General features: G+C 41.1%; 1 protein-coding gene across 4 annotated transcripts in view; it reads left to right on the forward strand.

The window, feature by feature from the left end:
- The window catches only part of MACROD2 (mono-ADP ribosylhydrolase 2), a 1,544,544-nt gene that overhangs the window by 762,646 nt on the left and 759,614 nt on the right, over nucleotides 1-22,284 (forward strand). The gene's annotated exons all lie outside the window — the stretch shown is intronic.

The raw sequence follows: 22,284 nt of genomic DNA on the forward strand, positions 1-22,284 counted from the left end.
TTCCTGGCTCCATGCGATTACTCATGTGGAGCTGGGAGCGGCGCATGGGGCGCAGCGCTCCTCAGGAATGCTGCACCCATCGGGGCTGGGAGGGGGGGAGCAGGGAAATCAATTTTTTTTTAAAAAAAAAACCCACCACCTACCTGGAGTCGCTCGAGCGCTCATGTGCTGCTGTCTCCTTTAAAAATAAAAAATGGTGGGCGCAACGCCTCTCTTCTTGAGGTCGTCGTGCCTTATGTGTAAACGAGGGCAAGGATCTCCCCTCCTCTGTCGCAGACTTAACAGTAGGTCTAGCAAAGGCCTCAGAGGAGGAAGGAAAACCAAAATGTCTGCATCAGTCTTGACTAACCCTTGTACAAGACCTTGGCTGAGATTCCCTCCATGATGTTTCCCATAAGCCTCATCTTATTTGTGAACTAAACCACATTGGCCTGGTTCAGACAACACGCTAAACCATGCTGCATCCCTTAACCATTTTGTGGTTATGCAGCATGGTTTAGTGTGTTGTCTGAACCAGGCCATTGTGAGCTTTTGGGTTGGGACCATTTAGAATTTTGAGACATTTTCACACAATGGCTGCCATCAGGGGCTTGTCCATCATTTCCCAGAAGGCAAACTGGTAAGACTAAAAGAAATAATAATAATAATAATAATAATAATAATAATAATAATAATAATAATTTTAGTTATTTGTTACCTGCCTCTCCCTCTGGATCGAGATGGGGTATAACACAGAAAAAAGGAACTTGCCCAAGAACCTCAGTACAAGCAGAGGTGGGATCTGACCTCAAACACAGTTGCTCTTTTCAACCCAAATGGTACTGGTGCTGGAGGGCAACACTTCCCTTTGCGGCATGCAGCCTCTGGGGTGGTTGGGTTTGATTTAAAAACATCTTAAACTATAGTAGAAATATTAGGAGGTGCAGGGAGCCTGGTGAATGCTAAGAGAGGTGTCTGTGGGCACACTAGTGCCCATGGGCACCATGTTGGAGACCCCAGACACAGATGCTTCATGCCTACATTTTCTTCCTTGAAAGGAACCAGATTCACATTCAGAGAATGGGATTTGCATGCCAGCCTCTTCCACCCTCTGAAAATGTGCTCCTGAGAATTGGGCAGGATCTACACTACCACTTTAAAATGGTTTGTAACAGTAGGGACAACTGTTGGGGCTCAGGACACGCTCCGTATACAGTTTTCAAACCATTTCCAAAGTGTCATATCCTGCTTGGTGTAGATCTGGCCTTGGAAGAACTTTGGAGAAAATATGGGACATTTTGATGGGGGCTCTAGATGGAGGGGAGAGATAGTGGAAATCTCCCTTTTTTCTAATGGAACAGCGACTTAAGATCCAAGCCATTATCTTTTCCCTACAGCTGGCTTCCAGAGTGACTTATAATATAGAATTTGGTAAATAAATAAATAAATAAATATAGTTCTGCCATCAGAGCAACAAAACATATTAATGAAATGTTTGACTCTAAAGTAAATGATTGAGAGTAATTGCAAAAACAGCCTTGTGAAATTGGTTTATTTAATTTATTTATTGCATTTTTATACTGCCCAATAGCCGAAGCTCTCTGGGTGATTCACAAGTGTCTTCCAGGTGGTAAGTTTTTAAAGCAACTTATCCCAACCATTTTTTTAAAGGTAGGTACTCCTCTCTTAGTAGGCCAGCTTTATTTCCTTTTCATGTAGTGAATCAGAATGTGCAAGCAGTTCTTCTGACAATTATAACGTGCCATGTCATGAGTCAATACCGTTTGCCTCCTAATCTAAAATGTCACCAAAATGACTTGCTTTTCAGTTAAACAATTATATTTTTGTCGAGATATGCATATCACTGTAAGCCTATCACAAGCAATCATTTGGTGAGGAGTCTTTAAGAATTTTTTTTTACCCCCAGTGTCAAGAACATCCCTGCATTCTTCTTGAACTTTCCTTACTCTTTGGGCAGTGACAGCTACTCACAGTTTTCACAATCTGTTGTCCTTTAAGGTAATAAATGGCCCAAATTTTCCACACACTAATTAAAATTCCATTTCTCATGAATTTCTTAATCGAGTGCAAGTCATTATGTGCTTTGTTGATTCTTAAGTGCAAAGATAATTGCAATGGGCAGCATGAAAGTGGTTTGATTATTGCCTGTCGACTCTTGTGAATTCTAATAGGTCTAATTGCATAGCATCAATTCATCATCTCAGCATCACTTCTTTTTATTATTAGCTCTCTGAATTGTAATTTGCTCATAAAGAAGTGTTGTAGTATATCAGTGCTGACATGCTACCTGGCCTATTGTCATTTTCAGCCTTTGCCTAATGTTATTGAAAATAAAGGTTTATTATACAGTGCCCTTTTCCTGAAACTAATTTAAAAGCTTGGCTTCATGGACGATTTGGTATGTCTGCGCTTGAATTTGCATCTGTGATACTTCTTGTAAATGACAGTCCAGACTATTCCCATTAATCAAGAAGATAATATGTTTGCTCAGAAGAAGAAGAAAAAAGAGATAGGAATCTTTATTGTTGCTCCCCTGGAAGATGAAGGTCTAAGATCATTAAAAACAAAATCAGAACATTATTGCTTATAAAGCAGAAGAAAGGTACAATGGCTATATATAATGATTTTGCATATCTCAAGGCCCAACACGATATGAGCACAGAAAACAACAACTGCTAATCACAACTGGCTGCATTGTAGTTCTTGGAAAGAACATCTCTATCAGCTTCAGTTATGATGATATAAAGTTAATCCTCGGGTAGCATCAAGAATTTTATGCTTGGGTGCTAAGAGGTGGCTTCCCACAGTATGTGTCATATTGCTAAATATATCTAATAATTTCCTAGGATAGCGCCTTTTGGCAGGTGCCCATCCTCTAGGATATGTGCTTCCACACAGTAATTTTGGAGTAGATATATAATATAAAGGAAGCTATACTCTGTGTTGAACCTTCAGTTACACTAGCCATCTTAGAGCACAGTTCTATGGGATTTCTGCCCACTAGATGGAAGCCTCTGACCTTGGCAGGGCAGGAGGAGTGATGGAGGTGATTTTCACCTCTCTGTCCTCCTTTTTAATTTTCCTCTCTAGATGGACCTCTGAGCTTATAGAGGACACACATTGCTAGGGGCAAGGTTGGAGCTGGAGAGACCACAAGATACCAGCCTCTCCTCTCTCCTTCCACCAGAATGCCCTACTCTTGACCTCTGAGGTCATCTGACATAGCTTTTGCAACCTTGCAAAGCAGGCGCTGCGAAGGAGATGGTGGTCAGATTTGATCTCAGAGTCTCCCTCCTGATGTCATAAGAGTGTCTATGGCTTTGGGAGGGGGAATCAGAAAAATCCTATGTCCCTAGGACATTCTTCCAGGGACCATAGGATTGTTCGCTTTATGGTCATTCTATAGTTACAATTGCGTGAATTTGTTAAATCAACTGCTAGGAGAATGTGATTACTTATTTCACATATTTTTCTGTAGCGAAGTCACCTTAAGAGTGTGCAATTCTCCGTAGTCAGGTAAATAATTTCCCATGTCAACGCATTCTTAGAAAGCTAGCCTCCTTTAGTCAGTGGTTGAAAATAAATCTTACTACATGGAAGCTGTCACAGGGATAATTCACTTTGATGGAATGACAGGAAAATGTCACTGTGTCGTGATATTTTCCTGCCAAAAACTGATCACACAAACGCCTCCTAAATGGAACATTTCACTTGACATAAAACCAGGGTTCAGATGCAAAGATTGTATTCAGACATTATGCCAGTTTTTCTAATCTTCAAACCATTACATGGAGATAAGGAAATAGTGCTGCAGGCTCATGTGCTATCTTCTTCCTTCTCGTGTGTGGTTTCCTTCCTCCCTTTCCTGCTTTGCTCTTGCTAGAGTTTGTTGGGACATCTGATTCAGAGAAACTATGGTAAGAGCAAACCAAGAATTACCTCTAAATTATGGTTGGAAAACATGAACTGAAGTGTGTCTGTTAACTATGGTTTGGAGGTAAGCCCTAACCATGGTTTGCCTGAGTTGGATGTCTCAACAAACTATGGTAAGATCACACCTGGAAAGTGAGAAGGGAATTAGTGCACTAGAGTAGAGGAGTGAGTCTGGGCCATATTCCTAATTTATAAAACATGGTGTGCACGTTAGGAAATGAGGCATCTGATTTGAAGCTTACCTGCCAGCCAATTCTTATACGTAGTGGGGAATAGGTGGATATTTGTCTACACAAACACACACATACACACCTGAATAGGCATGTGGATCCCATAAAAGGCCTACACATATGAGGGCCCAGTTCACATGATCTTAAAAGGGGATAAGACAAATTCAATGGGGGGTAAACATTGGCCAGTAGTCATGATGGCTATATATTATCTCCAGTAGCGGATGCAATAGCCTCTCAATACCATTTGCTGGGGAACATGAACAGGACGGATGTCATAGATATCTGGTTGGCCATTGTGGGAATATAATGCTGGAGTTATGTGAGGAAAAGAATAGCATTACCCAGGCCTTGTGCATATGGATTGCATGTAACTTTAGGTGATAGGTCGATATGAGCACCTGCTATTTCCCCACAAGAACAGATTGGCTGATCTTGTGATATCTGAAATGGGGCATGGTGTTGTAGTGGAATAATGGAGTTTTCATTGGCTAGAGTTTATACTCAGAGGAATAAGTCAGTTCAGACTTACATAGGAAGTAAGCATCAACAATGCTATAAGTTTGATTCAATTTTCACAGAATGATTTAGTGGTACTTTTGCTCCTGTATGGTCCAGTAGATAGATTCAAATCCCAGTTCAGTCATAAACCAGCTGGGTGGCCCTGCCTGCATTAGCTGTTGCAGTTATTCATCTGTGAAATGGGAATTATAGGGACTTGGACTTGTTGCAAAGGATTATTATGGGAGTGAAAGAGATACTGATTATACAGAGCTATGCAGGTTAAAACTGCTGTATAAATGATAGGGTATAATAGTTGCTGAGAATAGCTTAAAATAATGGTTGGATTTCTGAAGAAAGGTTCCTTTTTCAGTGACTTGCAGATTCTGAGAAATCCCTGTCTTTGAGAAATTAATTACTAAATATAGGTTTCATCTGTTTTTGTGTGGAATGTTTAAAGACATATAAAGGGCTACCACACCATACCATTTTCTTAGGTAATTCTTTCTTGCTCTTTGTCCCTCAGTGAAGCTTTAAAATGTACATACCATGCATAAAGTAGAAGAAATGAGTAATGACTTACTAGCAACAGGTTTATTTCAATGCATGTGCTCATTTTCTAGAAATCGATCCTTTAAAAAAAGAAAGAAGGGCTACACTTTTACAAATACTCTTCTTTGGATATAGTAAAAGCCTGTACACACGTTGTCTGTCTGAAATAATTTAAGGACACAATCCTATGCATGTTTAGACAGAAAAAAACTCATAGAATCATAGAATAGCAGAGTTGGAAGGGGCCTACAAGGCCATCGAGTCCAACCTCCTGCTCAATGCAGGAATCCATCCTAAAGCATCCCTGACAGATGGTTGTCCACCTGCCTCTTGAATGACTCTAGTGTGGGAGAGACCACAACCTCCCTAGGTAACTGGTTCCATTGTCGTACTGCTCTAACAGTCAGGAAGTTTTTCCTGATGTCCAGCTGGAATCTGGCTTCCTTTAACTTGAGCCCGTTATTCCGTGTCCTGCACTCTGGGAGGATCGAGAAGAGAGCCTGGCCCTCCTCTGTGTGACACTCTTTTAAGTATTTGTAGAGTGCTTTCATGTCTCCCCTCTATCTTCTCTTCTCCAGGCTAAACATGCCCAGTTCTTTCAGTCTCTCTTCATAGGGCTTTGTTTCCAGACCCCTGATCATCCTGATTGCCCTCCTCTGAACATCATACAACTGAACTCATACAACTCTGGGACTTGTAAGACTTGTTTCTGGCTAAGCACACACAGGATTGCTGGGTCCACTAGGGTGTGTGTGTCTGTTTGTAAACAGCAATGCAAGGGGATTACAGAACAAAGGTTGGGATTTACTACAGGTCATATATGAGGCAAGTCATTGGTCTGCAAGAAAAATGGATGTATTGTCCTCTTCCCCATTCCCATTTCTGTAACAAACATTTACATTGGACCCCGTTCAGACAACACGCTAAACCATGCTGCCTAACCACAAATTGGTTAATGGAATGCATTAAGGTTAATGCATTCCTTTAAACATTTTGCGTTTAAGCAGCATGGTTTAGCGTGATATGTCTGAATGGGGCCATTGACACATGGGATAGAACCTCAACAACTGTTCTTCACCAGCATCTGAAGTCCTGCCTAGAGATGTGAAGGCATGGGGGGAAAAACAGAAAAAATTGGAAAAATTGAAAAAAATAAAGAAAAACGAATTATGGGATGTTTTATTTTAGCATGATGAATAAAATGTTTAAGACAAGCTGTTCAGATATTTACTTCTCTAAATGATTTCTAAAAACTGTACAGTATCAGATTATTACAATGTCTGTGCACCAAAGACAAGCATGTCCTAGGTTGCAAACTGAGACTACAACTCTCAAATGCAAGAGGAAGATGCATTTCTGCCTCTAGGGGGCACTGCCATTGAAGCAGAGACTGAAACTAATAGTGAAAGCTATAGGTCAGGAAATGAGTCTGATTAAATTTCATGCATATTCATTGAAACTTGGTTCCCCCTTTTTTCTCAGTTCTTTTTATGGGAATGGGGGCTTTATGTCTTGACAATGGAGGACTAGCAGAAACATAAAATAATTTTCTTTGTTATTAATATTGGTGGTTTCTTCTGTTGTTGTTGTTGTTGTTGTTTTAAATTTATTTTTTTGGTGGCTGGCAGAACCAAAGAGGTCCCTAACAGTTCAGGAGCTTATAGCTCCATTTGTTACAAAAAAAAGAGTAAAAATAGTAAATTAAATTCGTAATAATTGTTTGAATACAATGTACTTTTAATATACCAAATGTAATAATTTTATGCCAAACCAACTTAGCATAATCACATTTTATGTTACTAAAGTAACAAAGTGACTTTCAATCTCTAAAAAGTGCTAATATTGCATTATTTCAATTTTTCTGAACATTTCCATTTTTTTCCAACCCCCCCCCCCCCCAGGAAAAAACTGTTTTTTTCCCCATGGCTTCAAAATTTCTGGAAATTTTACATCTCTAGTCCTGCCTCAGGACTAAGAAGCCCTTGGGATTGTTTAGATTATTTGTATAACATATGCATATAGTTTAAGGCCCAGGTTGTCAGTTTTTAGTATACAGGAGACAAAATTAAGCAATACTACACTCATTAATTCAAGTCTAGTATTGTTTACTCTGTATAAGTTAAAATATGCATATTTTAGCTTTGGTGACTGTAAGGAAACCAACTGTGTATTTCATTCTATCCTTAAATGATCTTTGGCTTTAAGAAAATGGAACATATCTAATTTTTAGTAGATATTTGACAGCTCAAAACATTTAAAAACTATTCCTTAAAATTTGGAAACTCATGATCATTTCAGTTTACGGTATTAACTGGAATCAATCTTTTGGCAATGGATATTACTATTATTAATAATTATGGGTAATAATAATATCCATAAATAAAATAATTTTACTAATGAGAAGAGAGAACATAAATTAGGTTCAGGACTTGGAGAGTAGTATATGCAGGTGAACTTAATTTAAGAAATGTCTGTGGTGTACTAAAAATGCATGTTTTATGTGCAACAATGAGTGTCTTTGGAAGCAGAATATGAGGGAAATTAGCATTCCATGCACCAAAGCATTTCCTAACACATAATCAGCATAGTAACCGTTAATATGTAAGAATATCAAGAAGTAATTCAGTTTCCCATCAATTGAACTTCTAGCTTTCCCTTTTCAGAGCTAATATGGGTGGGACTTACTGTATAAATTGACCAATATGATTCACAAATGGAGCCCTTAGCCATTTGTCCTGTCATATTTTTGTTCCCTTCAATATAATGCAATAGCTTCTGCCTTAAAATTCATACCATTCATGCCTTGATTGACAGGGTACAGCTTCATTATGCAGCTTGGTAGATGGACCGATTATGGCTGTGAATGCACGAATGGGGGTGAATGAAAGGAACATGTAATTGATTCTCGGCTTGGTGTGTCAGTTCGTTAACCATTTTAATGCAGTGCAGACACTTTTAAAAAGCAATAAATGAGAGAAAGTTATTTGTACTTTTCTGTTTGTTTGAAAATTCATTAATGCTAACACTTTTACTGAACATTGGCAAAGTACTGAATAGAATAATTGTAAATTGCATCCATGCCCCCACATACATTTTCTGTCAGACATACTCTTTTCAATTTACAGTTCTGTAAACAAAAGTCATTTTTCCTCCTTTCCCTCTGTAAACATTTATCAAAATAGCCCCTAAGATTTATTGACTGATTTATATAATGAAAAAGCAAATGCAACAATTCTAATTTGATTTTTTTTAAAAAAACCCCGCAAACCTCTTATGATATAATTGATGAGGCAGAACTCTATATACAGTTTCATTTTTCACAGGCCCTCGGGGGACTGCTTCTGAAAAGTTGATTAAATCTGCAAATTACATTAATTTCCACTGTTATCTGAGCAGTGGCATGAATGTTTTAAATATATGTCATACCTAAAAAAAGTGCCTGAGTCATTTATGCACGGACAAAATGAAAAAGAGAGAGAGATACAAATAGTTTTGTGGTATCCAGTGTGGTATAGTGGCTAGAGTATTGGACTAGGAGTTGGCAAATCCAGATTTTAGTCCTCACTCAGCCGTGGAAGCTCATTGGGTGACTTTGGGCCAGTCACAAACTCTGCCCAACCTACCTCACAGGGTTGTTGTTGTTGTGAGGAGAAAATGGAGATGATGGAGATTATGTATTTTACATAATCCTTAAGGAGGAAAAATGGTGGGGTATAAATGTAATAATATTTTTAAAAAAGAAAAATGATATGAGGACTCACTTTTGGGCCTTGAAGACAATTCATTTGCCTGCATTTAATGCCATTCCCTTTCACATAAAGCAACAAATGAGGTCATACTGTTCAAATTTAGATTTCTTTTGGATGCAATCATATGTGAACATTTAATATCCACTTATTATCCCCTCTTTTCCAAGGGCCCTGCGTGGAGAAGTGTAGAAAGACAATAGTTAAAGTAAAACCACTTTCTTGGCAAAAGGAGCACAGACTTTCCCTTTATGCCACATCTTACAGAACTGCCTGCTATTAAGGAACTGCTTCTCTTTCTCAGACTGATGAATATAGGGTCATTTCCTCTTTAGCTTTTCACTCTCCCATCACAAGTCTCATACGTAGCTGGGATGGCACCAAGCTACTGGGGAGGAAAATAGGGGAGGGGGGAACATAACCAAGTCTAGATCTACACCACTACTTTATAGTGATATTTAAGTGCACTGATCACACTTGGGACACAACCCACATTCCATCTACTACTTTCATAGTGTTATTTCCTGCTTTTTATGCCAATGATTTGACCCAAGGTGTACATCTGGCCCAAGTTAGAGCTGAGCAGGAGCAATGAGCATAGAATGTTGATGGACTGGTGGAGAGAGAAAAATGGGGGAAAAATGAGATGAGGAGGAATGAAATAGAACCCTGAATAGAAGCACTACACGCTGCAACATTTTATTGCAGGGACCTGCTTGTTCCCTGCAATGGCAAACTCTAGTGTATAAGTGCCTATCAATTTGGAAGAGGACCAGGATAATACAAAAACAAAACAGTGGTCTCTGACTACATAAGGGATTCCATACTCATACAGAAATATATTAAATTATAACTTAGAAGAAAAACATATTTAAAAATTATGTCCAGGACCCATGAACATCCAGGACCAATGGAATTTTGAGGGCATAGAAATTAGAAATAAGAAAGTTATAGAGAAGCTTATTTCATTCTTTGCAGAGGGAACTTCTGGGTTCACATTAAACACTAAATATACAGATCCTGTCATGGCTGCTACATTTTATTTTGGTGGGTGGCTGGGGAAACACAATAGCATAGCCAGTGTGGTATAGTGGTTAGACTTTTGGAATAGGTCCAGGAGACCCACTTTCTAATACCTGTTCAGCTTTGAGGTTCCCTGTGAAACCTTGGAGTTAATCTACATCACAGGGTGTTGTGAGGATGAAATGACTGGTGTGAAAGCCATGTATGCTCCCATGTTTTCTGACTGCTGCTTCTGCCTTTCTTATTTAAAATAAATAAATAAATCTGTTAAGAAGACAAAGACAGAACAGCTACCCAATATATTTTGAACGGTAGTGATAGAAGCTTTCTGTCTGGAAGTCAGAAAAGTCTTTTCCTGTCCCTCAAGTCCTCTAGCAAGCACCGAAGGCTTGAGGGAGGCCAGGTCTTGCAGAAAGCTTTGGAGAAAGGCAAACATAAAGCAATTTCCCCACTGTTTCTGCTCTTCTCTAAAATGTTCTCTAAGAACGTTCCTCTCCCTCAAGCCCTCTAGTGTCATGCCTGATTCTGATATAGACCAGGAAGGCTTTCCAAAGAGCCTTACCTGGTAGAGCCCAGTGCGACCCTTGACTTTAGCTGGACACTAATTAGTTCCAATGCGTTGAACTCTTGCTCCTTGATGGATCCTCTGTGCTGTTGACAATTGGACTCCTTGTAGATGCTGGTCTTTACAGTGCTTACCTGTGTTTTGGCTTTGGCCATGTCCTAGGCCCCACTCTTGGAATTAGGCATCTCTGGCATCAATGGGGAAGATACATTAGGCAGCAGTGGACACTGAGGTACTCCCAGATAAGACCCTCAGTACTGCTTCTCACCTGTGGTGTTAGAGGAGGAGACAAAGCCTCCAGCATGCCAGCTCCAAAAGGTGGAGGTACACAGGCTGCCTCATGAAGCTGAAGTACATGCCTTGAGACCCATAGCAACTCAGCTTCTCAAAGGTAAAAGCCTCCTTAGTCATAAAGGTCTTCCTCATGGGTAAGATTCCTGATGACCTGCAGCTGACCCTTGGTTGAGGCTCTGGCTATAAACACTTGCAGTTGGAGCTTGCTAGCTGTTGGAACAATTAATTCCAATGCTTTGAACCCTTGCTCCTTGACAGATCTGCTGTGCTGCTGACCTTTGGACTTCTTACCTGTCTTTTGACCTTGGCCCTGCTTTATGGAATTATAAATTATATTGTCTTTTGACCTTGGCCATGCTCTTGGAATTACTCTTTTTTAAAGGGTAATCCTGTGCTTTTGTTGGTAGGGAGGCAAAGGTCTTCTCCTGCTTTAAGCTATCTTCTTGCTAGACTGATAAATTCTTTTGCCTCTCTGCTGACTTGCTAATGGATTTGTTCCATAGTTGGCCCTTGGCTGACCCTGACTCAACTACCTGGATTGCTGTGGAGGCTTTCAATTTGTGGAGGCATAGATTAGGATAGAAACAGTGGGAGAGATCTCACCCCAATGGCTGTCCTAGTGAAAACCTGCTATAGGTTGCCATGAGATTTTCTTGTCAGGGACAAGGAATGCTTGCCCCCACCAAGCAGGTGAGTAGCATTATTGATGCCTGCTTAATGGGTCAGGTGATCTTGATGAAGACTCTACTATGCATTTACTTCCTGGTTCTATTGGTCTATGGCTAAAAGAGAAGGTAAGGCCACGTCTCATGAGCAGTAAGGTTTTATTTTCTTCTCAGCCTATTTGTGGGTACCTTCCCTCTCCCACAATGGGCATTTGTGAAGTCTGAATTTTCTACACTACAGCTCTTTAATAGTAAAGTTATAGCCATAAATATTGTTGTCTAGTTTTCTTTACAAGTCTGCAGACAGCAGAAGCTACTGGATGAGTGCTGTGACTTAGGTTGTGTACGAGTGTTGGTACAATGGGACTGCAGCATTCAGTCTTATGGGCTACAGTTTCACTACACCTGGCCATATGCTCATAGGTTGTGTCTGACACAGGTAGTTTTAAAAGGCGATGCAAAGGGAAGCCATGGGTTACTTCAGTTAATGCTCAAAATTTGGATAATCCTAATATACAATAGATTATCCATTTTACTCAGATTTGCTTAAATCTGTTATGAACTCAGACTTTGTAAGATATGCTGGAAACTTAATTTTTTACTAGGTGAACAAGTGGGAGCTGTAACAAAAAATTGCAGTGTAGATTGCTCCTGCTTAGAGTAGCAGCCGGTCAAACCCTTTTTCAAAATACTCCATTCCACCCTACTGCCCCTCTGGTTTTGTTTCCCCATTCCAACAGACAGGGTTCTCTATCCATTTTAGCATGTTCAGTCCACACTGGGCTGTTTTGTGCACACATATACATGTTTTTTCTTTAAACAATTTTGTACTTTGGCAAACCTATGGGTACTTTGGCAAACCTACCACTGTCTTGTGCGTGGATGGTGCCATTACGGCTACATAAGAATCCTTGCTTAGAGAATGATTTTGCCATTAGTGTGTGTGTTGAAGTGTAGCATACCTTATCTTTTAAGTCATGTAATTTTGCTGGCTGTGTGGAGGCCATTTCCCCACCCTCTTCCTGGCTCATATAGAGAATGTTCTGAGACTTGTTTACATTCCTTGCTGGCGTTGTGATCCGCACAGGTCATCACAAATGGCAGCACGCAGACAGCAGGGGATATGAATACAAACAACCGTTACTGTGCGGTGCTTAACGAACGTATGAGTCCACTGGTGTGTGCTGGGATTGTGCTTGCCATTAATGATGCTGGGATTGTGCTTTCCATTAATGATGTACCTCTCTTCAAACTGAGATCACTTCACTGTTGCTGCTTTTGCTGGATGTGGTTTTAGATTTAAAAATGCAGTGTTCCCCTGTACGTTGTTTAGTGTTCCTTTTGCGTTTTAATAACCCTTTCACAGTTGCAAACGTAGCATGGTTCTACTGGACTCACCATTTTACATACAACTTTACCAATGAAGGTTACACAGAAGAGATCACTGTGTAACTATTTCTCTGGAGTCAGCATGGCAACAACTACCCATAGTGAATTGTATATGCTTAACAGTTGTGGTCAGTCACAGGGATCTTGAACCACTTTCAGCTCAAGGTCTGCGTTCCATTTTGAACAACTTTTGGGAGCCACATTCTAGTCATGGGTGGGATTGAAGTCAAATAGTGCAGGGGCAAAATACCCATAAAGCTCTTCCTGCCAGTAACTAAGCCTTAGCAGAGGCATTTTAGAATTGGGGCGGGGGAATACGCAAAAGCCAGAAAACACCAAATATTGCTGGTCAGGGGAGAAGAGGGTGGAGCTATCTGGGGAACTCCAAAGGGCTGGATTGGGACTCCAGAAGGGACAGATTTGTCCGCCAGGCCTGAGGTTCTACACCCCTGCAGTAGAGCATGTCTTCTTTGGGTACGTCTACACCTCCTGGTGATCTGGGAGGGGGGAGGATCTTGCAGTATTATGTTCACGACTTTCAGGGAAGAAGAGGATGTCGCACCCGCCATTTTTTATATTGGAAATGAGCGCAGGAACTCACCAGCAAAAACGGTAAGTATTTTTTGAAAAAACCTCCTGCTTCCCCCACGCCACCCCCAATGAGCAAGGGGGAGCTCCATGCCCAGTTCCTGGCTCCTCACAGTTACTTGTGAGGAGCTGGGACAAACTGGGCTGGCTGGCCACATGTCCCACGGTTTTAGGATCGTCCCGAGATTGCAGGAAAAACTGGGATAGAAGGGTAGGGCGATATCCTGGGGAAATGGAGGGCTCCCCTGTGCGTCATGTGGAAGCACAGGGATGTTCCTGGGACAATCCCCTGGATATCGCCCTGTCTAGACATGCCCTTTGTCTCTTGGTTTAGTATTCAATTTTTGTCTGGGGTATAAAATGCTAGACGTTCCATATAGTCTTGTGTAAAGGCCGTCTCAAGGTATTTCAGCCATAGATACCCATTGTGGTGTAGTAACTGGATTTAGATCAAAGAGACTTGAGTTTGTATTACTTACTGGGTGATTTTGGGGTGGCCATATGTGCTCTGTTATAGAGGATAGTCCTCTGTTTGAAAGCATCCTCTATTTGAAGGGCTATCCAGTCCAATTCAGTTTAAATATTTCAAACCATAAAAACTCTTGCCTGTCAACAGTTAGCACCTGGATGGCAGGCAGAACAGAGAGGCACACAGAACTCATTTCACAATCTTCTCACTATGTTCAGAAGGACTGTATTTCTATTTAAGTTATAATGATTATTTCTAAATTTGCATCTACACATATAAATTAGGGTATGCACATATCATGCCAATTCTGCCCACTTTGAGGGTGATTCATAAATGGTCTCCCTCCCTATCTCACAGGTTTGTTGTAAGGATAAAAGGCGTGGCTCAAGAACACTGTCTTGTGCCCTTTGGCAGAAGGATGGAATAAAAAAGGTGTAATATTAGGTTAGTTCCAGATTTAGTCATTCTTGGGGTAAAGCCATTGAAATCAATGGGACTGAAGGTAGTTGAAACTAACTTGTTCCATTGATTTTAATGGGTCTAGTCTAAGTATGACTAAATCTGGGAACAACACATTTATGATAATACTTAGTTCATATTAGTGTCTCGTGTCTTCCAAAAGTCTATTTGGATAGGCACTTTAGAGCAGAGTGCTTTTAAAGGAAAAGGCTGTGTTGCAGCACCAACAGCAATGGGCATTATTAATTTATTTTTATTTATTTATTTTTTATTTTTTATACCGCCCAATAGCCAAAGCTCTCTGGGCGGTTCACAAGGCATTTTGTTAACTGCCTAGACAGGCATTTTCACCTGTCAAACATGTTCATACACCATGGACAATATTATTATTATTATTATTATTATTATTATTATTATTTGCATTTTTATACCGCCCAATAGCCGAAGCTCCCTGGGCAGTTCACAAAAACTAAAACCATTCGAAGTATAAAACAAACAGTATAAAAACATGATATAAAATACACATTAAAAATTGATTAAAAACATACCTTATAGCTTTGATATATATATTAATTCCCCTGTGGTTTTTTTTAAGAATGTGTTCTTAAAATACTTTTTGGAAGGATTTTATTATGTCCTGTTCACAATTCTAGTTCCCTGTATATTCTTTCTTCACAAGCATTGGCAATTTTACCTCATTTGGTCGCATCTCCTAATTTTTGCCTATTTTTAATTCGTTTGCCAAGAGCATTATTTGAATGCATTCAACGACAACAGACCTAGTGCAAGTGCTTTCCTTTCTCTTTCTCCCCCCTCCCTCTCTCCCTTCAGTGCTTTATTTGTTGTTAACCTTTAACAACAGACTGCTTATTTCACATGAGCTTTAGAATATTTTCTCTTCCGTTGCTAATTGCATAACGGCTCGTAGACATTTTGCAAGTCTCTAGTACGTCTCTGTTCAGTGGAAATTGTTTGAACGTTTAGGTTTTTAAGTTTGGCTTTGAAAAGTTTTCTGTGTAAGCCACAGCCATAAGAACATAAGAAGTGCCCTGATGCTGGGTCAGACCAAGGGTCCATCTAGTCCAGCACTCTGTTCACACAGTGGCCAACCAGCCACCAGCCAGGGATGAACAAGCAGGACAAGGCGCAACAGCACCCTCCCGCCTATGTTCCCCAGCAACTGGTGCACACAGGCTTATTGCCTTGAATACCGGAGATAGCACAAAACCATCAGGGCTAGTAGCCATTGATAGCCTTAGCCTCCAGGAAGTTATCCAATCATTTATCCTTTTAAAGCCATCTGGATGGCTTTAAAAGGGTAAAGCCAAACAGACTGGTGGCCATCACTATACCTTGTAGTAGCGAGTTCCATAATTTACGTGCTGTGTGAAGAAGTACTTCCTTTTATTTGTCCTGGATCTCCCACCCATCAGCTCCATTGGATGACCCCGGGTTCTAGTATTGATTGCCCTATAGCCCTATATTGCTGTTTCTGAAGAGCTTTACTTCCAACCCCATCCTTTAATCAAGGGCGGGGAATGTGGCCTCTAGATGTGATTGGACTGCAATTCCCATTACCCCCCCACACACTGTTGGCTATGCTGGCTAGGGCTGATTACAGTCCAGTAATTCTCCACCCATACTATAGCTCAATATAAGGGTCATATATAGGTCAATATAAGGGTCTCATTCCTGCTTCCCCATATGCTTGTGCCCTTCTTCTTTCTTTTTACTTTGATGTGCAGGACACAGAATAATGGGCTCAAGTTACAGGGAGCCAGATTTCGGCTGGACGTCAGGAAAAACTTCCTGACTGTTAGAGCAGTACAACAATGGAACTAGTTACCTAGGGAGGTTGTGGGCTCTCCCTCACTAGAGGCAGCTGGATGACCATCTGTCAGGGATGCTTTAGGGTGGATTTCTGCATTGAGCAGGGTTTTGGACTCGATGGCCTTGTAGGCCCCTTCCAACTCTGCTATTCTATGATTCTATGATCATCCTATTATCCCAATGGGAGAGAATTCCAGCCAGCAGGACCTGCTTGGCGCTATCCAAGGTCCTAGTTTCTTCCTTGATCTGCCTTCTATCTATTCTATGATTTTATGTAGGCATGTGCTCCGCTCCGATTAGAATCGGAGAATCAGAAGCGAATTGGCCTGCTCTGCCTTGCCCAGAGGCGGAGTAGAAGCGCACCATGGACCCTTAGAAGCACGGCGAAGAGAAGCACCCATAGGCGGAGCGCTTCTCTTTTCGCGGCGCGATCCGATTGCCATTTTGGAAAATTTCGCCCATAGGATTGCATTGCGGAAAAGAATAGGGGATAACTGTGTTGTTTTTTAAGCTATCTTTCTGAAATTTCTTGTGCTTAGAGAGTCGTGGCTGGGGGTCATTTTGAGCCTACTCTCAGCTCTCTGCGTGGTGCGGTTCGCTTGCTATAATTTTTGGAAAAATCATGTAAAAAAAGTGGGAGAGGTACCTTTTTGAAGTGCTGAGAGGCAGAGTCAACTCCTGGTCATGATCACATGATCCCAAAGTTGGAGGAGGGGATAGGCAAAATAGGTAACTTGGGATACTGGGAAACTTCTCTTTCTTAGTCTGAACGGACTTTTCCCAGTGTTTTTTTAAAACAGTAGCCCCACCAAATGCACAAACACAACCTTATGAGGTCCCCTAGGGCATGTGGACGTGCCCAGTGCACAGACACTGTGTCCTGCCCTGGAGGGTCATCAGAGCCCTCCAAAGGTTAACCAGTGGAGAAGCAAGCTAATGCCTATCATGAGTTGAAGTGGCAGGTCGCTTCTGAAAGACTGGTCCCTAGGCAGGGCCAGTCAAATCAGCACAGTTCCCCCTCCCCCTGGGCACGCCCACTTCCCTTTTACTGGTAAAAGACAGATATAGCCTTTTTTAAAAAAAATCTTCCTGTTGTTTATTCAGCAACACTGCTAACCCTCCTTTGTTTATTTATTTATTCCATTTTATATTTACACCCCATAGCCCAAGCTCTCCTGGCTTTTCCTCTTCAGTGAAGTTAGGCAGGCTTTCATTGTGGATCAACTCCTTGTTGTTGTTGTTGTTGTTGTTGTTGTTATTGTTGCTATTAATATTAATTAGTACTGCTATTAACATTATTATTTTGTTGTTTAGTAATGGCTGTGATCACAGTGCAGTCAATCAACTCTGAAGCAAGGATCACAAAGCTTTACTCTTATCCTCCTAGCCGCCTAGTTATGGGATGCAAAAGAAAAGGCATCTCTCTGTGCTGCTCCCACCTCACAGGGATGGTTTGCATTACTGGCTTTGAAACTATCCTTGGCTCACTTCCTTGTGCCCCCAGAAATGTCTGCTGCCTGCCTGCCTTCCCTTCCTCCTCCCCTGCCCGCCTCGCAGGGATGGTTTGTGTGTGTCTTGCTTTGACTCAGGGGATAAGTCCTTTCTTAAACTTTTGGAAGTTCCAAATCAATTTTTCAAGTGTGGAAGAAGATTCATATAGGTTTAACTCTACTCCCCAATTCATGGCATGTTGGGATTTCCTTTGAAATGGCCCCATTGAGCTGTCTGCAGCTTTAAATCCCTGAGATACTGGGGTGTCTGATTTTCAAAAATTCCCCCAAAATCAGGGAATGCTTGGATTGGCTTGAGTCTTGGCATGCTTGTGTATACGTGCATGAGGTGTCATGGTGCCAAACTTGAGGTTTCTAACTTTAACAGAAAAAAAGTTGTATACTTTTTTGGATTTCAATGCAAGCCTATGGGGGGAAAAGCGGAGCTCCGATCCGGATCTGGAGCTCCGCAGTGGAGCGGAGCGGACTATAGGCGGAGCGGGGCGGAGCGAAGTGGCCCGATCCGCAAATTGCGGATCTGGAAGAGAAGCGGATCGGGGGGTCCGTGCACACCCCTTTATTTTATGTCCTGTCTTCACCTGTGCCACCCTCAGGCTACCTGACAGGACTATCTACACCACTCGCACTTGGGAGTTCACTCAATACCCCCTGTGCTGATGACGCTTGTGATCCTTTTTAAAATGATCTAAATACCTGTAGTGGTTTGGACACGACTGGAGAGTGTTTGGCATAACCCCTCTGTGAAATATGTAGTGAAATTTTTAAGTAACATCCATTCTGATGTTGTTGGTTGAATTAGTAGCAAATATACATTGTATACAAAATAATTTAGTCCAGTGTATTGTGATTGGTTCCTTGCACTTGTAGTGTTTGGGTTTAAACATGTGAGCCCCAGACACATTTTTAGAAAATAGAAATGGCAGGTGGCTATAGCCTAGTACTTTGTTGTGAGGCTGGAGATAGTAGGTAGCATCCTGGGAGACTAGAGGGAGAGGGAGTGAGGGGGATAAGAACATATAAGAAGAATTATACTGGATCAGACCAAGGGTCCATCAGAACAAGGGGATGTTTTGCCTTTGTATGTGTGTTTCTCCTGATGGAGGCTCGTGCATGATATGTATGTGTTTTGCCTGGATTTTGATGGGGTTTATTTATTTATTTATTTATTACATTTCTATACCTCCCAATAGCTGGAGCTCTCTGGGCGGTTCACAAAAATTAAAACGATTCAAAGTATAAAACAACAGTATAAAACCATAATATAAAATACAATATAAACGCTCAACCAGATAAAACAGCAGCAATACAAAATTACAAATTTAAAACACCAAGTTAAAATTTATTTATAGATTGTTAAAATGCTGGGAGAATAAAAAGGTCTTCACCTGGCATCTAAAAACATATAATGTAGGTGCCAAGCAAACCTCCTTAGGGAGCTCATTCCACAGCCGGGGTGCCACAGCAGAGAAGGCCCTCCTCCTGGTAGCCACCTGCCTCACTTCCTTTGGCAGGGGCTCGCGGAGAAGGACCCCTGAGGATGACCTTAGGGTCTGGGCAGGTACATATGGGAGGAGGCGTTCCTTCAGATAACCTGGCCCCAAGCCTTTAAGGGCTTTAAATATTAATACCAACACTTTGAAGTTTGGAGGGATTTTGCCTCTCTGGGTGTTTCTCTAATCATAAACAGTTTTATCTTTTCTGAAATCGGTATTTAATTGTTCTTTGTGGGGACAAATATGTGATTTGGTATTTGGCGTGCTTTTGCCTTTTGGGAAAGCAGCATTTTGTGAAAGGCTATGCCCACCGTGGCAGCCATTTTGTGAATCGACAAGTCTCCTTAATAGCAACAATTTGGGAGGGTTATGCTCTCAAAATTCCATTTGGGGCCAGCAGTCCCCAAAGTGGAGAACGCCACCCCCCATACTAAAGAAATTGTTCTCCAATATATGCGGTCCATATTGATGACACACACGCCGCCCTGTTAGGGAAATGCAAAGCCAAATTTGCAGCAACATACAGGGCTGATGGCCTGATTTCTATATACAAAACAATAAAGAAATTGTACTAACGCATAGGACCAAAACAGCGTCACGAATCATCACATTTCCCGTTATTGCAGTCTCTTACATCAGTGCAAATGTTTAGCAATTAGTAGCCTTATTAGCAGCTTCAATACCATCCTATAACATGTGCATATTAATGCACTGTTTGGACATTGTTAATTATGAGTGATGTATTAATACTGCTGGTCTTGTTTGCCAATAAAATGTCAAGCTTGTTTGCTGCTCCTGCTGCACTTTGTGGTGCTAAGTATTTACTGATGATGATAACATCCTACTGTGGCATCCAAGGGTTTGGCAGAATAAATAAAAGGGAGGCCTCTCTATTTTAGACACTGGGTGGGCTTTCACCATAAACGAATTTCCATTTTTAAAACCAGTGACCCGGTGTCCTGTATAGAGATTTTGTTTTGCACAGTTCACTGAGCAAACTGTTACAGCCAAATACGATAAACAGCTGTAATGAAAGGGTTTCCAGAACGAAATATAGAAATGCATATTTCTCCCAGTACATTTCTGTATTTGTTTGCTCTACCGGCAACTGTTCTCAGTTTTATTATTGTGCTGCATAAAATCCACATGACTTATAATGCTTAGGTTAGCTGAAGGGTAAAACCAATGTACCTGTTTTGATCACTAGTTGTCCTCCTTTGTCATTTGACAAATGTTAAGTGTTCAGATTTCACTTTCTTTGAAGCACATTTAAAAGGCTTTCCTGTTGAGTAGTATAGATGTAACAATCAAACCAAATGATCTAGATTTGTTCCTATAACTAGGCAAAATAACTATGATTAAATGGGTTAGGTTGACGGTTTCCCTTTTGTGTGCTTCCAAGTGTGATGTTTATAACTGACAGAAAATGTAGCTATGTAAATCCATCTGTGGTTAGTACCAGGCACACTGAGTTTACTGACAAAACAAATTCCTTTGTGGAGGCTGCCCACTGGCAGTAATTTGAATTGTTATTGCATTTCTATTTGGGAAATAAGGGAAGAACTGGAAGGAGTAGTATGACAATAGAACCAGTTACCTACAGACGTAGTGGAGTCTCCCACACTAGAGGCATTCATGAGGCAGCTGTATAACCATCTGTCGGGTATGCTTTAGGGTGGATTCCTGCACTGAGCGGGGGATTGGACTCGATGGCCTTAGAGGACCCTTCCAACTCTACTATTCTTTGATTCTATGAGGTGTAGTTAATGACACTGAAGAAAAAAGTGATTTCCATGTGGGTTGGGAACTATCAGTGCCTTTTAAGTGTCAGTCAAGCCCAATCGATACATTCTTGTGATACCATGGCAGCCACACATAATGCCCCTCTTCTACTCTCTTGGACTGGCTCTACATTGCTTTGATAATGCATGAAAAGTTGGCTTGTGTGAAACCATCCTAATCATGTTGCTGTTTCTCACCAACCCAAGTGCAGATGGTAGATGAGGAAGTAAAAATGTGTTCGAGGCAAGCCCACATGGTCTAACATTCTGAACATGACCAAAGTAATATAGTGCCAAGGTGGTGGTGAAGCATTTTGGCAGCGAACCATTCCACTGCAATAATATATGAACTGGGCTCCAAAGCACAGGAGAAGCAGAGATTCCCAGGGCTTGTGACTTCAGAAGTTCTTGTCATTCTTATAGAGACTATCCCTTCCGACCTAGCAGAGAAAGAAAGGCAAATAGGAAAGCATTTCCTGCCTGCTGAAGAGAGCCTCAGGATCAGGAACAGACAATTATAGGCTTCCTCTTTTCCTGCTGAGCCTGAAGCTATCATGATCTGGAAGTGGGTGGCTGATAGCTAAGGAACATGCCAAGGTTTGCAACCTGTAAGAGTTAGCTCTCCCATTGCCCAGGATTCTTCTCAGGGAATAAACAGGCTCTCTGCAATGTGTTGCTGATGAGTTTTATATGTTAAGGACTTCGTTTTTTCTTGAACTCAGGACATTTGTTGTCTGTTTTATGCTTTATGTTCAGTTAATTGTTCTAAATTGCAATGGCAAATGGCTTGGTGCAAATAAAATTTGATTGTTTGAAAGTTGAGTTCCCATTGGCAATTAGAGATGTGGGAATGAGTGACATTTGAGCTCATCAAAGTTCTCCATTTTCCACATTGGTGGTTGTCTCACCTTGTTCTCACTCCCAAACATGGACATCATTCGTTTCCTCAAACAGGAAAATTGCACATTTTCGAATATGAAAAATGCATGCTTTTCCAAGAACACACTTCAAATGTGCACTTTCCCACCATAGGCAAAAGCATGAGAATGTATTTTTTGGGGGGTGGGGGTGGGAGGGGAACTGCACATTTTTGGAAGTGTGTGCTTCTGAAAATGCACATTTTGAACCAAATACACAAGCTCAGGAAATTGCAATAGATAAATAAATGATTCTCGAGAACTATGCTCGTGCTCACGTTTGTGTTTGAGGTTGCAAACAGGACACATTCACATGATTTCCGAACAGAGCAAAATCC

The sequence above is a fragment of the Elgaria multicarinata genome, chromosome 4 (assembly GCF_023053635.1).
Source record: "Elgaria multicarinata webbii isolate HBS135686 ecotype San Diego chromosome 4, rElgMul1.1.pri, whole genome shotgun sequence".
In the NCBI taxonomy this organism is placed as follows: domain Eukaryota; kingdom Metazoa; phylum Chordata; class Lepidosauria; order Squamata; family Anguidae; genus Elgaria; species Elgaria multicarinata.